This window comes from Jaculus jaculus, chromosome 2 (genome assembly GCF_020740685.1).
Source record: "Jaculus jaculus isolate mJacJac1 chromosome 2, mJacJac1.mat.Y.cur, whole genome shotgun sequence".
NCBI lineage: Eukaryota > Metazoa > Chordata > Mammalia > Rodentia > Dipodidae > Jaculus > Jaculus jaculus.
Window position 1 is genome coordinate 174,296,166 of NC_059103.1, and position 12,059 is coordinate 174,308,224.

A 12,059-nucleotide genomic window follows, 5' to 3' on the forward strand; every position below is an offset into this window, starting at 1 on the left:
TCCCTTGACAATTGTCCTTGTTTCCTACAAACAACAGTATCCTTTATTTAGAGTATAGTTGTCTCATAGTGGGCAGACCCATCAGTATGTGGTCCAATACATTACTATTGAAACATTGGAAGAATTTTAGATGTTCTTGTTACTATGAGAAAAAAGGGAAGTACTTTTAATGAGCAAAAGCACCAGGTTGCATTGAGACCCTTCCCTCTTTCACACAGCTATGGCCTTGCCTTGTGAACTCTCCATGACTACCCAGAAACCTTCTCAGGACATTCCAGTCTGGAGTTCACCTCTACCCAGACATGTTTACATATACTTGAATAATTTAGCTCTACCTTTTTCTCCCCTCCTTAAAATTTTCTGATCACCATACTTTTGTTTTTCCCACCTAGGACATCTGAATGTCTACCTGGAGGTACAAAGGTGCACTGTTCTTTCTAGCATAGGGCTTATGTAGTCAGCTGCTGAAAGTCTTTAAATTGTTTTTTATTCTCGGAACCAAGCTTATTAATATCACCATCATCTTAAAGTGTCTTGAGTATCTTTCCTTCTTATTCGTGTCAAAACTCATACTGAACCATGAGTTTGGAATTGTAAAAGACAATGTATTCTTGTGCCTATCTTTCCTTGTCCACCAGTTCAATAGAAATACACATAAGTGATTTTTTTTCAGTCTTAGAGTTCTATTTTTTTTTTTTTTTGAGGTAGGGTCTTGCTGTAGCCCAGGCTCACCTGGAAATTACTATGTGGCCTCAGGGTGGCCTTGAACTCACCTCTTACCTCTGCCTCCTGAGTGCTGGGATTAAAGGCATATGTCAACAAGCCCAGGTTAAAGTTCTATTTTTTTTTCTGGTGTTTCAGGATAGTCTTATATAACCTAAGCTGGTGTTGAACTACATAGCTGAACTATGTAGCTGTATAAGCTCGAACTCCCAATGGATCCTCTTGCCTCCATGTCCCAAGGGATGGGATTATAGACACTGGCAGCCATGCCATCTGGCCTCCAAAGTTCTAGTCTTGCCTAACACACTCTGGTAAGTATGAGATGCCTTGCTGTCTGGCCTACAGTGAGTCTTTGAAATTCACTGAGCTGCTTGCTGGTAGTTCAAAATTTGAAGTGCCTGTTAGGTAATTCATTCAAACTCATAAAATAATTTGTCGGAAGGTAAAATCAACAAACAACACAGATAGTTCAGACATTCTACCAGCCCTCTAGTGCTGCAGGATCACACCTCATATAACATAGATAACAGACAAAATATAATCATCATTCTTATAGTCATGGATTGCTCCTGGATTTGGTCATATGACTGTTTATGAGGGAGCTCTGAACTGTGGAGAGAGTACTTTTCACCCTATTTTCAGCATCTGTTCTAGTTTTCTCAATTCTGAATAAGATTGCTCACAGCTTAGACACTGCTTGAGACTGGAAATTTCTCCCAGGATATTCCTCATTGCACCTTACTCCTGATTTGTGGAAACAACAGATAGACTTCGCACAGTGGGCTGTCCCTCCTTCAGGGGATCCTCTCGTGCTTTCCACCTGGTACTGTGACATAGCAGCTCTCGTTGTGTGCAGGGAGCTGCTTTATCATTTTGAAAAATATATTGTCATTTATTTGTTTATCTGCAAGCAGAGAGAGTTACAGCAAGAAGATAAACAGAGAGAATGGGTGTGCCAGGGTCTTTAGTTGCCACAAACAAACTCCAGATGCATGTGCCCCTTTGTGCATCTGGCTTTGCGTGGGTACTGGGCATTAAACCCAGGTCATTAGGCTTTGCAGGCAAGCATGCTAACTGCAGAGCCATCTCTCCAGCCTAGGAACAGCATTAGGATGGGACAATGTGATCAAGAGCGTGAACTAACATGTCCTGGAGACCTGGGTTTAAATGCTGGCTTAGTGGTTTGGAGTGGACATTGAACTAATCACTTAACCACACTAGTCCCAGTGTTCTTATTATGAAAATGCAGCTTTTAGTAATACCTGGCTCCTACTGTTGCCGTGCAGCTGAGTGGGATAATTCATGTCAAAAGTGCTTATTATACACGGACGGGAACACCTAAGTGCACGATTAACAATTATCAGTCACAAGAGCTGGGGGAGACGGCTGCTGCCTTCCGCTGAGGCTTCCACTCCCATCCTGCGGAGACCACCATGTGTACCAACACTCTCCTGGCCCTCTGTTTTCCAGACAGGCTACCTTTGTGGTGGTGGGGGGGACTCCTGTGTATATCCTCAATTGGTTTCCAGGGTTGCTGTAGGTATAAAATGCAACTGAATCTGTGGAAACCAGATCTGCCTGTGAGGTGAGAAGCAAAGAAAGGGGCTGTCTTACCTTGTCTCTCCTGTTTCTCTTACTCAGAGAACTCCAAGGACATGGTTGGTGATATGTAAGGACAGCCCCGTTATGTCAAGGAAGGGCAGAAAGACCCAGTTGTCTTGGTTGTCGAAGCAAAGCAATGACAAGAGTAAAACATTAAACTTTTTTTGTATTATATTTTTATTTATTTCAGAAAGAGAGAGAAATGGGAGTTCCAGGGCCCCCAGCCCCTGCAAACGAATTCCAGATACATGCGCCACCTTGTGTTTCTGGCTTACGTGGGTCCTGGGGAATTGAACCTGAGTCCTTTGGCTTTGCAGGCAAGTACCTTAACTGCTAAGCCATCTCTTTAGCCCAAGAATAAAGCATTTTTAAAAAGGAAAAGGTCCAGTGTGGTGGCCACATCTGTAACCCCGGCTCTCTGGAGGCAGAGGTAGGAGGATCACCATGAGTTTGAGGCCACCTTGAGACTACATAGTGAATTCTAGGTCAGCCTGGAATAAAGTGAGACTCCACCTAGAAAAACAAAACAAAACAAAAAAAAAAGTAAAAGAACAGCATTGTCTTGCTTGCCAACAACACTGCAAAGCAGGCAGTGTGGTAATGTGAATTGGAGACTGAGGAAAAAAGGTAAAAATCATCCCAGTCCTTGATTAATTATCCCCCGACTCAGGCAGAGTCCAATCAACCCATTTTTAAAAAATTTTTTAATTTAATTTTTATTGACTTATTTATTTGAGAGAGAGGGAGAGAATGGACACACCAGGGCCTCTAGCCACTACAAATGAACTTTGTGAATCTGGCTTTATGTGGGTACTGGGGAATCAAACCTGGATCCTTTGGCTTTACTGTCAAGTGCCTTAACCTCCAAGCCATCTCTCCGGCCCTGACCAACCCATTCTTATCCACCAGTGTACCAGAAGCCTTGCGCATGTGCGCAGCATTCACCTTCGCAATGCCCCTGCAGTCCACCTCAGCTTCTGCTCCACCAGTTGCTGCTCTGGCTCTCAGGGGAGGCAGTACTTTGTCCGGATGGTTACAGCAAAGAACCTGGTGTCTGTCCTACTCCTTTTCTCTGTCCCTCTATGTCCTCTCATCGGTAAGTCATATTTTTCATTAATTTCTCTTCTGGTGACTGAAGACCAGTGAAGAACAAAGCAAGCCTCATTTCCTCATTACTGTCTTCGAGGGGACAGGAAGGAGAGGGGCTTAGACTTCCCAGGGTCTCAGCCTAGTCTTCTGTATCTGTCTGTGTCTTATCTAACCAGAGCATGAATCATAATAATACAAACAAAATGACACGCATAGGGTATAAAGGTCCCTTTCTCTCTTGTGGGAAATGGTGAGAATAGTAATCATGCACTTGCCCAAGTTGCGCTGTGGGATGATCTGACTTGATTCACAAACACAGCTAACATTCTGCCCATTCTAAGAAGCAGTAGAATAAATGTTCTGAAACACTCCTCTTGTTCAGGGAAAGAATCTCAGTTATCTGGCTTACTTTGTAGCACATGAAAAGTTCTGAGTGCCTTCAAGAGCTCCAGGAAACAGCTAGCCTCCATGCTCAGGCCACTGTCAGGGCTGAGAACACTGTGATTCACTGTTCAAACTTTGCTTTTGTACCCAAGCCCACACTCCCGGGTTCCTGGCATTGTATGTTAGCAATCGTCCGCCAAGAGCATCAGCTGAAATCTATCCTATTTCCATTCTTTTCTTCATCAGTTTATAATCTTATAGGCACTACTCTAAACCATAGAATATGCTCTTCCTTTAAGTGTGGGGGTGGGATGTTGCAATCTTGCGGTCTACTTTTCCTTTTTCCTAAAGAGAAGCAGGATTCCATGCTTATGGACTGAGTTCCAGGTTCTCTTCTCATCTGGGTGCCTGCCGATTCTCACGGGAATTTTTGGAATCATATGTGGACTGCTATTATCTGAATGTGAATGTGTTTGTTCAAATTTCATATGTCAAAAATTTACCCACAATGTGATATTACTGAAAAGTGGGGCCTTTGTGGAAGTGATTAAGTTATAAAGCATCCACGGTATTAGAGTGCTTATCATAGACTGAAGAGAGTCTGCTAGAACTTCCATCACTGTGAGGATGTGACAAGAAGGCACCATTTGGGCTGGAGAGATGGCTTAGCAGTTAAGGCACTTGCCTGCAAAGCCTGAGGACCCAGGTTCTACTACCCAGTACCCACGTAAGCCAGATGCGTGAGGTGACACAGGGCTGTAAGGTTGTACACATGCACAGGATGGCACACGCATCTGGAGTTCAGTTTCAGTGGCTGGCGGCCCTGGTGTGCCCATTCTCTCTCCCCCTCTGAGAAATATTTTTTTTAATTAAAAACAAAAAGAAGGCACCATCTTAGAAAAGCAGTAAAACACTGAATCTGTTGGTACCCTGATCTTGGACGTCAAGGCTCCGCAACTGTGAGAGATGAATTCCTTGTTTATAAATTATTCACCTTAAACTGTTTTGCTGTGATAGCTAGAATGGACAAAAGCAGGTGCCATCAGAATCTTCATGGGTTACAGGGGAAGGGTACGATCAGACAGGAATGGAACTGGTGGTCTCAACAAAAGGCATTTCTCCAGGCCATACACGATGCCCTTTCTCTAAGTGTGGGGAGAAGTTGCAATCTTTGAAATCTGCTTTTCCTTCCTAAATTTATTTTATTTATGAGAGAGAGAATTGGCATGCCAGGGCCTCTAGCCACTGAAACTGGACTCCAGACTTGTGGGCCATCTTGTGTGCCTGTGCGGCCTTGTGTGTGTGCGTCACCTTGCACATCTGGCTTACGTGGGTTCTGGGGAGTCAAATCTGGGTCCTTAGGCTTTGTAGGCAAGTTCCTTAACCACTGAGCCATCTCTCCAGCTCCATAATTTCCCTTTAAATTTTTTAAAAATTTATGGGTTTTTTTTTTGTTTTTTTGTTTTTTGAGGTAAGGTCTCACTGTAGCTGACCTGGAATTCACTATGGAGTCTCAGGGTGGCCTCGAACTCACAGCGATCCTCCTACCTCTGCCTTCCCAGTGCTGGGATTAAAGGCGTGCGCCACCACGCCCGGCTAAATTTATGTTTTAACAGATTAGACTCTTTCATCCCTTCTTTCCTATTCTCATTTCCCTGGGGCCGCCCTCTGTGAGGTTACATTGTTGGGCCTTGAGAGGCCCGCACGTGAAGCCTAGTGGAACTTCCTGAGCCCAGCTAAAGTTTGGCGATCTGCCTGTGGCCAGCTATGACTCAGCAAGATGCCTAATGGCTTCTGGCTTGTTACTTCCGCATAGGAGTTGGAATTCCCGTGTGCTTAGAACCAGTCATTTCAAAAGTCACAGTACACTATTGGCCCTTACCTCTCCCCCATCCTAGAATCCCCGCCCTCGTTCTCAATGCTATATAGGCAACCACCTGTAACAATAAACTGAGTTCCCGCTTTGGCAAGACTCCCGATTCAGTGTGGTTTTTCTCCGGTGACTAGGAGAGGTTCTGAGTCATCGACACTCATCCTCCTCCTCAACCCCTTGGGAGGAACCAGTGGGCCTGGTCCTTCCTCAGCACTACCTGCCAGGGGAGCCCGGCATTATGTGATTTACTGAGGGGCCAAGATGGCCCCAGTCTGTCCTGTTGGGATGGTGGCAGGGGGGGACTGTGCCTCAGGGTATTCCCACCCATTCTGTGGCTCTCACAATCTTTCCACCTCCTCTTCCACAATGATCCTTGAGCCATGGCAGGCCTGTTTGCAGTCTGATTTCATGTTGGGTCCTTTGTAGCCTCTGGATTTCTGCTTTGATAGGTTTTGCTTGCTCACCATGTCTGCCTCCATCACCCTGGAGCTGGTTGTCAGGCTATCAGTAAGAGCAGTGTTCATGTCAGTGCTTCCACTGCAAGCTCCCTTGGGCCCTGGCAGAAGTGGCAGAGGCGGCAAGTCTCATGAAGGGCAGTCAGTTCTCTTCTTGTCTTATCAATGGATCTCAAGTCTCCTCTGTTTTCTCTGTCATCTTTAAAATAAAAGAGATTCTCCAACTACAAGTGAGAGCAGCTTGGGTTAAAGGAGGTGTGAAAAGTTGTTTGAGAGATTTTCGGTGTGCAAGCCCACGCTTCTTCTCCAGACAGCAGTGGGGGCTTCTCTCTGAAGTCTGACTTTCCTGACCATGGGAACCTGACTTGGTTTCCAGTACTAGGTCTGAGTCAGTCAGAGAAGTCAGTTACCCATAGAAGCTGCGTGCCACTATTGCACAAGTGTGTGCTTCTTGACTGGCTGGTTGATTTTGTAGTCTGCCGGGTCTCCTGCTTATTCATGCTGTTGATGATCATTATCTTCCAGCAGGATCTATAGTGTATTCCAGAACTATGGGGCTAGCCAGGAGGGAGCTCGTTTCCTTTTTGGTTCCAGCATGGTAATTGGATGTGCTGTGAGTGTGGCCTGTGGAGTCTTCAGCAATAGGGTTTTAACTTTTAGATCTGACAGGTAATGAAGTATTTCATCAATGACCTACATTGTTTTGGGGACCTCATGGGTCTCCCTGGCCAAGAGTTCATCGCTGGGGGCAACCCAACTCTGGCCTTGGATTTACTAGGCATAGATTTTCTCTCCTTCCTTCCTTCCTTCCTTCCTTCTCTCTTTCACATTTTCTAATCTCTTAAACAAATACAAAACACATTTATCATCTTGCGCGCGCGTGTGTGTGTGGTATATACATGTATATATGCCCATGCAATGCCCAGTGTGCTCGCTTGCAGCAGGGTGCCCTTGCCTACAGTGGTTGCAGTGGTACATCAAGCATCCCCTTCCATTGCTCTTCCATCCTGAGATGGTTAAATTCTGTTGTCAACTTGATCAGACTAGGAATCCACAGACATTCCTCTTGTCTGGATCTCTGAGGCTGCTTCCAGGAAGGATTAACTGATGAGGAAGTCCTTCCTCCAGAGTGAGTCCTTTCCCCGGAGTGGCCATCCCTCCCAGAGGAGGGTTTTATGTAAGGAAGCTCTGGGAGAAAAGAACCCCTTCCTCCCATCTGGCTGCAGCACTGCTTGCTGTAAGAGCCTCACTTGCACGTGCATCTTTCTTGTACAGGATGTTTCATTGGTATCAGAACCAAGTTTCTTAAGCCTTCCAGTGTGGACTGCAGTCCAGCAGCTCTCCAGGAAAACTTCAGGCCTTCGGTGCTGCAATGAGACTGCTGAGGCATCCATCCACATGGACTGAGCAGCTTGGGCCTGCAGATTGCTAATAAATTCCCTTTTAAACAATTCATTCTATTGGCTCTGGTCCTGTAAATAACCTTACCTAACAGCGCACTCATTGTCATTTGAGCTGGAGTCTCTTACTAACTCTGCAGCTTGCCATTATTTCTGGGGCTCCAGCAATTCCCAGGTCTCTGCTCCCCTACAGGACCAGGATTACAGGAACACATGCCCAGCTCTTTATGTGGGCTCTGGAGATTTGAACTTGGGCTGTCTTAGGCCCCTTCAGGCCTTCATGCTTGTGTAGGAAGCACCCTCAACTGCTGAGCAAGCTTTCCAGTCTCCCTTTTACTATGTTAACATTTTGGTTCCCTTTTTAATTCTTCCTTTGTCATAACACTTACCCCATCCATCTGTATCGCCTGAATTCCAGATACACTATTTGTTTTCTGGGGGTGCGTGGATGGGCCAATGTCAATGCTGACTGACTTTTTTTTTTTCTCCAGAAGTGGGGAAATGAATTAATTTGTGCACTGGGGTGCTAGCTTTGACCTCCATTCCTTTACAGATAAACTATAATTTGTGGACCAGACAGAAGAGATATGCTATCAGAGACTGAAGATGTGGAAGGTGTTCAGTGAAAATGGTTTTCAGTCCTCTAGAACGGAGGCCGTGGGGCTGCAGCTCCGTTGCGCTCTCTGAGTCTGCAGCAGTGGGGGTGGCCTCAGCAGAGGCTGTTATTCAGGACTAAAGAGATCAACCCAAGGTTTGCACCTCACTGGCCTAGAATTACTGTCATTATTGTTCTTCAACTGTATTTCTTTCTCACTTGGAAATTTTGAAACTTGTAAAGCAAAAAATCTATCTTTATTCCTTTTGATAGCTGATCCTGAAGGCAGGTTATGCTCCTGTGGAGCTGCTGTTCTGTCCTGATAATCTGCTTTACCAAAGATCTCCTTTCTACTCAGGGTGGATGGTAGAGCCTGGTGATGCTGGGACCTTTGAGGTGGAAGGGCTTTGTGCCCTAAAGACTCATTCTGATTTCCATGGAAACAAGTTGGAAGTGGTACTTATCAGCAGGGGGTCCTAAAGCTACAGATACTTGCCTAATGAATCCCATCAAATAACATTACTACAAGCAGTCATTTAAAAAAAATTTATTAACATTTTCCATGATTATAAAAAAAATATCCCATGGTAATTCCCCCCACCCCACACACACACTTTCCCCTTTGAAATTACAAGCAGTCATTTTTAAAGGCATAATTTACTCTGGAGGGCTTTAACCAAGGCTTTTCAATTTTTTGTTATAGCCCTCTTTAGATTTTTTTTTTTTTTTTTGAGACAGGATCTCATATATTCCAGGTTGACATTGAGCTCATTATGTAGCTGAGGATAACCTTGAACTTCTGAGCCTGCCTGCACCTCACCTAGTTTATGTGGTGCTGGCGATCAAACTCGGGATCTTGTGCATGCTACACAAGTATTCTACCAAGATTTAGCCCCATGCCTGGAAGTTTCCCCTGCCCTTCCCTCATCTCCCTTTTCCTCCCTCTCTTCTCTTCTATACTTTCTCTCTTTTCCTTCTCCTCCCATCCCCTTCTTTATTCTTTCTTCCCTTTCATTGTCTTCTCTCTTTTTTCTTTCATTTTATTTATTTTAAAGTTTTTATTTATTTATTATTTGAGAAAGAGACAGAAAGATGGATGCTTCAGGGCTTCCTGGCTCTGAAAACAAACTCCAAACACACTCGCCCCTTTGTGCATCTGGCTTTACAGGAGCACTAGGGAATTTGGGAATTAAACCTGAGCCATCAGGCTTTGCAAGCAAGGGCCTTTAACCACTCAGCCATCTCTCCAGCACCCTTTCATTACTTTTAAACTTCATAGAAAAGGATGGCTAATTCATGCCAATTTAGCTAAAAAATTCTGAACTGATGGTTAAATGTTATTTTTAAAATTAGATTTTGTACATTTACACTTAATTTATTGACATTTATTCCTAAAGAGTTTGGAAAAACTTTATTCTCAACTAGTGAGTTGTAATTAAAAGAGCAATAAGAGCAATTAAATAACCTGAACTTTGGCTGAAACTTCCACTGTGGGGAGATAGCTCCACAGACTTTGTACTCTGACTTTGGACAATTCCACCATATTAGCCAGCTTTTCTTCTTTTATTTTCTGTTTTTCTTTACTTCTTTCTTCCTTTTTTTGTTTTTTGCTTTTTTGAGGTAGAGTCTCACTCTAGCCCAGGCTGACCTGGAATTCATTATGTAGTCTCAGGGTAGCCTCGAACTCACAGTGATCCTCCTACTTCTGCCTCCCAAGTGTTGGGATTAAAGGCGTGCACCACCATGCCTGGCATCTTTCTTCCTTTTTTTTGAGGCAGGTTGTTTCTATGTTGCCCAGGCTGGTCAGGACCTCCACCTTCCTCCTCCAGGCACCCAAATGCTGCGATTACAGGCATACATTGCCATACCTATCTCCATAAAGCTTTCCTAGCTACTGTTTCCTAGTTGGTGAAATTGAAGGACTGTTTGCTGCTCTCAAAGGTTTTGTTTGTTTGTTTTTTGTTTTTTGAGGTAGTGTCTCACTCTAGCTTAGGTTGACCTGGAATTCACTATGTAGTCTCAGGGTGGTCTCAAACACTCGGTGATCCACCTACCTCTGCCTCCCAAATGCTGAGATTAAAGATGTGGGCTACCATGCCAGGCTGCTCTCAAAGCTTTGAGGGTCTAAAATCTCTGAATCTATAGTGTTATTATGCCCTGACAAAAAAGCTTCCATGAAAAAAGAGAGTGTTGCCCTGTTGGCAATGATTGTGCAGGAATGATGAGAGGAGTTTCTTTGCAGGGAGGTTGTCAGTAGTTGCATCAGAAGAGAAGGAAAATGAAAAGAGGAAAAATAAAGATGACTATCGTATCAGTTACTTTTTTATTATTGGGATAAATTACAACTCACAGCAGCTTAGGAAAGGAAAAGGGTTTAATTTGGTTTATAGTTGCAGAGGGTAGAATCCATTCTGGTGGAAAAGGTCTGGCCAGAGCAGGAGGCCAGGGTCACATGAGGAAGCGGAGCATGGAGCCAGCTATACCTCCTCAAGGCCCAACTCCAGTGACACACTTCCTCAAGCAAGGCTCCACCTCTGAAAAGCTCCACAGCCTTTAGAAAAAGTACCACCAGCTGGGGGTTCAATGTTCAAACACACGAGCCTATGGAGGCATTTGACATTCAAACTACCACATTTTATCCCTGACCCTTACTGGCTCCATGGCCATCCCATGATGCAAAAGTGCATTAGTCCAACTTTAAAAGTCCCCATTACCATTTCCAACACTGTTCAGACAGTCCAAAGTCTCACCTGAAATTCAAAGCAGTCTCTTAACTGTGAGCTCTGTAAAATCAAAACACAAGTTACATACTTCTAACATATAATGACACAGAGTAAACACTGACATTCCAAAGGGGAGGAATAGGAACACAGAAAGAAAAGATTGGACCAAAACCTAACCAAGCAAACACTAAATCCTGCAGCTCCATGTCTTGTGTCCGGGATTCATGATGAAATTGTCTGGGTTCCAAAAGGCTTGGGTAATTCTACCCCTCAAGCTTGGCTGCCTGTAGCTTCTTTCATGGTCCCCATATGTCCTGAGCTTTCAACTGTCCTTGGTAGATGTCTTATGGTTCTTCCATCTCCAATATTCTGGGTTTCCATCCCAACTAGTACCATGTGAACCATGATGCCAAAATCTGCTGCCAGCTAAGGATGTATGCAGATCTTGGGGAACAGAGAATTCTTTCATTCTTCCGTCATGACTTTTCCTTTCAAAAGAATTTGCATTCATACTATCCCGAATATGTTGGATTTCATCTTTAGGGCATCCTTCTGATTGTCCCATTGCAGACCAATGGATTTCTCTTTAGTGGTGGTAATTGCAGCCCAAGAGTCTGCCTTACCCAGAACGTTAAGCTTGCTCACATTTTTAAATTTTTATTTTGTTTTATTTGGTTTTGCGAGGTAGGGTTTCACTCTAGCCCAGGCTGACCTGGAATTCACTATGTCATCTCAGGGTGGCCTCCAACTCCCAGCAATCCTCCTACCTCTGCATCCCGAGTGCTGGGATTAAAGGCGTGCCCCACCAAACCTGGTGTTTTTTTCCCCACTAAAAAAATTATTTATCTATTTATTTGCAAGCAGAGAGAGAGAGAGAGAGAGACAGAGACAGAGAAAGAGATAGAAAAAGGGTGGGGGGGACACAGATAGAGAGAGGATGGGCATGCCAGGGTCTCTAGTCACTGCAAACAAACTCCAGACACATGTGTCCCTTGTGCCTTTGGGTTATGTGGGTCCTAGGAACTGAACCTAGGTCCTTTGACTTTGCAGGCAAACACCTTAACCACTAAGCCATCTGTTGCAGTCAGGTTCGCATTGCTGGTAGAAATCACCCAACCAAGAGCAGCTTGTGAGAAAAAAGAGGTTTATTTTGGTTTACAGACTTGAGGGGAAGTTTCATGATAGCAAGGAAAATGATGGCATAAGCAGAGGGTG

At 44.4% G+C, this 12,059-nt stretch overlaps 1 non-coding gene across 1 annotated transcript; it reads right to left on the minus strand.

Annotated features, from left to right (window-relative positions):
- Positions 1 to 540: 540 nt before the first annotated feature.
- Positions 541 to 663, minus strand: LOC123459169. The gene has a single exon (XR_006636074.1). It is a non-coding gene; the product is annotated as a small nucleolar RNA SNORA40 (small nucleolar RNA).
- Positions 664 to 12,059: the final 11,396 nt, after the last annotated feature.